This window comes from Lycium ferocissimum, chromosome 3, assembly GCF_029784015.1.
Source record: "Lycium ferocissimum isolate CSIRO_LF1 chromosome 3, AGI_CSIRO_Lferr_CH_V1, whole genome shotgun sequence".
NCBI lineage: Eukaryota > Viridiplantae > Streptophyta > Magnoliopsida > Solanales > Solanaceae > Lycium > Lycium ferocissimum.
The window spans coordinates 46,154,438-46,160,272 of NC_081344.1; positions in this window are offsets into that span (position 1 = coordinate 46,154,438).

Genomic DNA, 5,835 nt, shown 5'->3' on the forward strand with positions numbered 1-5,835 from the left:
GGCCGAGACAGGGCCCCGCCATACCCATGCAAATGCATATGCAACTATGCTGACTCACAGAGCAACTTCGGAGCAAGTGGAGTGCCACGACACTGCCTGCTGAGCTAGTATCCTACTAAGAGATCCATCAACCTATCTCTCAAGACCTGTGGGCATGAAACGCAGCGCCCCCAGCAAAGGGATGTCAGTACGGATAATGTACCAAGTATGTAAGACGGATAATATAACACAATAAACATATACTGCAAAGAAGAAGAATAAGAATCAACCTGGCGTTTCTGACTTACCAATGAGAATCTAGCATGTATGTCTCTTTATGAGGCATCTGCTTAACTACTTCAATATACAGTACTGTGTCTTTGACCTACTTATCATCCTGGTGCTAACTGCCCAACTGATCAGTGGTAGTTGCACGACCGGCCGTAGTACAGTGGTAACTGCCCATCCCATTATCGCCCGAAGATGAAGCGTATCGTCCGACCGATCACAGTGGTAATCGTGCAACCACCGTAGCCAGCTCGTGGTAATAACTGCCCAACCAGCCGTAGCATGGTGGTAAATACATAACTGCCTAACTGATCATAGACCAGTGGTAAATATAAATGCATTTGCTGCGGAACGTGCAGCCCGATCCAAATATCCCCTATAGGTACTCTTTATATACTTGTAGTGCTCATTATTTACCTATTAGCTTCTATGCTCTTCTCATGATCATTACTTATCCGTTGACGCCTACATGATTAAATAAGACTTACAAGCACATTTCTAGGCCATTAGGACTTCTTCCCGATTAAGTAAACCTTAACCAAATCCTGAGATACATCATAAACCTCTCTTCTAGCATTAAATACCTCGTTAGGGATCTCATAACTAGCATACTATTCATGTCTTACAAAACATTCCTTGAGAACACATTTCTAAATTCATCGGAGTGATATAAGGTCATTATACCTCCGATTTCCATTATGGAGCTAACATCATTGGCATATTTCACCTTGAAGGAACAAAAATCATAAGGTGAGACCAACGTCAATAATATCGTAAGATCATCAAGAATTTAGCTTCTGTCATTTCTATGAGAGGAATCATTATGTATATCATTTGTGAAAGTTCATAACAATAGGATCATGCCTTAAGAAAGAAAGGGAAAGCCTTGACATACCTTGCTGCTTACTTAGCCACTCAAAGTCTACCTTCCGAGCCTGCAAATCTACATCCAAGATGATTCATACAACTATCAGGCCATAGGAACACTTACACACTCAAACTTAGCTAGTTAACAAGTTAACGGAATTCGGACAGCATTTCCCCTATATTATCCACTCCAACCAAATCCAAAATAGCTCCCAAACATCAATAACAACATCAACAACATGAGATACTATCCATATACATGGAAATTAGCTCAACAACACATCTACAATATACTCAAAACAGTCCATGTACTCAACAACTACAACACAACCCTTTATGACCTTTGTCCATAACTATTTTAAATTTTAAGACTTGCTAAACCTTCAAATCAACTCAACATAAGAGACAATATAAAGAACATACCTTATACTTGAAGAACTTCAACTCACGCAGCTTGTTTCAAGACCAAGTTCATCACAACTCCAAGTATAAGCAAGAACAATCACCTTTTATAAACTAGTTGTGGATTTGAAGCTTGATCTTCTCTTGTGATGGCTTGGAATGATTTGAAGTGTTTGAGAGAGCCTATAGGGTCTAGAAGGATCTGATTTTGGTGATAAATGAACCCAAGGTCGTGCCTTTTTTATTTATAATCAAGAAACAAGTCTCCTGCGGGCATGAACGTAATGTCCATAAGCAAAAGAACGTCATTACGAGTAATGTACTGAGTATGTAAGGCATGAGTAACAACATAATGGAAGTATGAAGACAACATAAGATGAAAAAGATCAACCTGTACCTCTGAATGCCTCTTATGGCGGATGTCATGCATGCTTAGCTTTTTAAAAAAACATTTTCATACATACACATATAATACTGTATCCTGCCATATAGGCTCGGTGTTATCATAATATCATCATCATCCCACGTCCGGGGCATCCCGCGTCCGGGGTAATCCGTACCCAACTGCAGTGGTGTGCACAATAGGTGTCGTATCCGGCCGACTATACCGCGGCTCAGTGAGAGAAAATAGCTACATATATATAAAGCATGCATGAGATCTGATTAAATGCTATAACTCTATCGGAGTGACGTAAGGTCTGTAACCTTCGATTATCATTATGGATCTATCATCGTCAACATACCCGATCTTAAAGGAATCAATAATCATAAGATGATATCAATGTCAATAAACAAGATCAATAATCAATAATCATGAGACAAGGATCAATAATATCATAAGAGAATCAAGAACATAAGCTTCTAGCATTTCTATGAGTGTAGTCATTGTAGATATCCTTCGTGTTAGCTTGTAGCAATGGAATCATGCCATAAGAAAGAAAGGGGCAGCCTTAACATACCTTAGTGTTTCCTTAACTACTCAACATCTATCCTTCCGAGCTTGTAAATCTACATTCAAGAGGATTCACACTAAGGGTAAGTCATCGAACGCTTATAAGATCAAAATAAACTATTAAATGATCTAACGAAACTGGGGCAGCATTTCCTTTATATCTCCTACTTCCACCAATTTTCTAAACAACTCCCAAAACAACATTACAACATCAACAAGACCATAACTAAGAGATTGCGTTCAAACTACACTCAATTCAATCCTAAAACTTCTTTTTCTAATCAATTCATAACAATAACTTCAACACAAATCTTATACACGTATATACCACACTTCCTCAACATCATTATGATCCCTCATAACAAGATCATGCTCAAAACATGCTAATAATTATATCCCAAGTTATATTATCACTCAAAATATGATCAAATGCATATTTGAACTTTTCCGCCAATTTCTTTTCCTCAAATCTTAACATAATTGCCAAATCAACTCATAAATACATGACTAAGATAAAATCTTACCTCAACATGCAAGAACACATCAATTCCAAAGTCACTTCACCTTAAATTACCCTTCAAAGCTTTTACAAAAAAGAAGAATCAAGTTTAAATCTCACTTTGTAACCCTAAGTATCTTGATCTTCACTTTGATCCTTTATTTTGGCTTGGAGAAATGTTGGAATATGTTTGGAGAGGTTTCTAGAGCTCTCTTGTACTTGGGAGTATGTTTAAAATGACTAAAAAGAAAAGGGGTCGTCATACTTAAATTCTGGAAAATTCCATCGACATTGTATTATACTGGTCGTATAACTTGGCCGTATAACATTATACGGCCAACTTACTGGTTGTATTACATTATATGGTCCGTATAGTTTGGCCGTATAGTGCCACCTCAATTTTCTGGTTCTTTGTTAAATTTTAACATCCTTAAATATGGTCCATATCTCAAAATATGGACCATATCTCACTTATACGACCCATATACCATATTTTTCGAAAACAACTTTTGATGAACCTTCCCGCTTCGATTCACTTATTCTCCAATCTTGCTGTAACTTATCAAACATGAATTTAAACCCTTATAAACACAAGTTAAGCATGTTCAACTTCATATATCCTTGAAACAAGTCCCGGTGTCCAAAATTAAGACACCAACGTACTACAAATCTTAATGCACAAAACTACAAGGTGTAACACTTTCTTACCAGTTTGGTGGTTGTGATGATTTCTCCCAGAGATTGAAGCTCATTTATAATAGAGGTGAATCTAGTGTGCGTATGATGAATAGATTCTCCCTCTTTCATTTTGAACATTTCATTCTCTGTGGTGAGCATGTCAATCTTGGAGTTCTTCACCTGTGTTGTTCCTTCATGGGCAGTTTGAAGAGCTTCCCAGATCTCTTTGGCAGTTGTGCACGATGAGATTCGGTTGTACGCATCTGCTCCTATTCCATAGACAAGGATCTTCTTTGCTTTAAAGTTCTTCTCAACAACTTTCATATTTGCCTCAGAGTATTCTTTTTCTGGTTTTTTGGGTGGTTTTTACACCATTTTCATCTTGATTCATGGGAATATGAGGGCCATCACAAATGATCTCCCATAACTCTGAATCTTCAGCCATGATGAAATCGTGCTTCCTAGTCTTCCAGCACCCATAGTATTGTCCATTAAATCTAGGTGGCCTAGTGAATGATCACTTCTTCCATATTTGGTGGGGCTGCCATTTCACAGATTCTTTCTAGGTGTTAACCTTTTAGAAATCTCCCGCTCTGATACTAATTGTTGTAGGCTGTGTATCCACCAAACAGTATATGGGGGACCTAGTTGAAAGCCAGTTCCCTTATGCAATGCAGTAAGTGAAGGACACAGGATGTTACCGTGGAAAACTCCTTACTCAAGGGATTAAAAACCACGACCTACCCCAGTAGGATTTCAACTCCACTACACTGAGCAACTTCAGGTTACAACTCTATCGTAAGCTAGGAACTAACTCCTATAATCCCTCACCCTTACAATAACACTTTTTCAACCTAGGAACTAACCACCGTAATCCCTCCACACTTACAATACTCCGATTGCAACCAACCTCTACTTAGCTAACTCTAGCTAAGGACCACTAATACACTTAGACTAAATCTAGCCTAATGTACCACTCAACGTACTTGAGGAAACACACTACTAACAAGCACACTTTGAGAATTTAAAGTACCTACAAACAGGTTCTAAAATAAGAAGAGTAGGTTTTCAATTTAAGCACAAATGAACAAAGATTTACAACTACCTAAAGAACATAGATTAAACTCATATCAGGATCTGGTTCTTCAACTTGAAAGTAACTTTGTTCTTGCGATCACTTGAATTCTTATGGCGGTAGCTTTTGCACAAGTTAGATTAGGTTTTTCAAGTGATACACAATATGTTGCAACATGTTGTATATATAGTGGGAAGCAGGATGGATAGAGACCACTCATTCAATATTTAACCTAAAGCATGGGCTAGCTCAACTGTTGTATTTGTGTGCAGTGAGTAGCTCGATTTTACAGCTGTCTCTGCTTACCGTGCAAGATGCATAGAGAGTAGATCACAGACCAGTTCTCTATCTAGTTCTAAATCAGTTTGACGATCATCAAAGCAAAAAGCACTTGGATTTATCAGAACTTATCTCATAATTGATAATCTTATAAGAATCATACGTAAAGGCTATTCCCTTTCTTTTCTTGGCATGAATCCATAATATGAAGAGATTCGAACGAGCATATAAGAAAAAAGTATATTACAGAACCTTTAACGCATATGTTGTCTCATCTCACTCTTGTCTTAGCTTTCCTTGTCAAGAATCCATGTGCAGTTGATGTTATCCCATGTCTAGTCAAGTAATAGAGAGTATACATATGTGTGTGTATTTGTGTGTGTGTGTGTGTATATTTATTTGTGTCATTTACAGTACTATACACTTGCCTTCGGGCCACAGAGATATACCGAGCCTTATATGGCTGGACAGAGATATATAGAGATACATTGAGCACTATATATGGCCGGTTAGCTATACTAGTATACTATATATGAGTTGGGCCAAAGCAGGTAAGTATACCTTGAGAGTATCCTTGATTCTCAGTCGTTTCCCTATTTTAGTATTATTTATATAGTGTGAGTTAGAAGTAGGTGCATACAGTTACAGATACTTGCCTACGGGCTACACAGATATTACATTGATATTGTATGTAGTATCCCATTTGGCCTAGTCTGGCATACAGGTTCTACGTAAAAGTAAATAAAGAATCTAATGAACAATGGTCCCAAGTATTACAGTAAGCGATCACAGAATGTCGCTCCACATAATGAATTA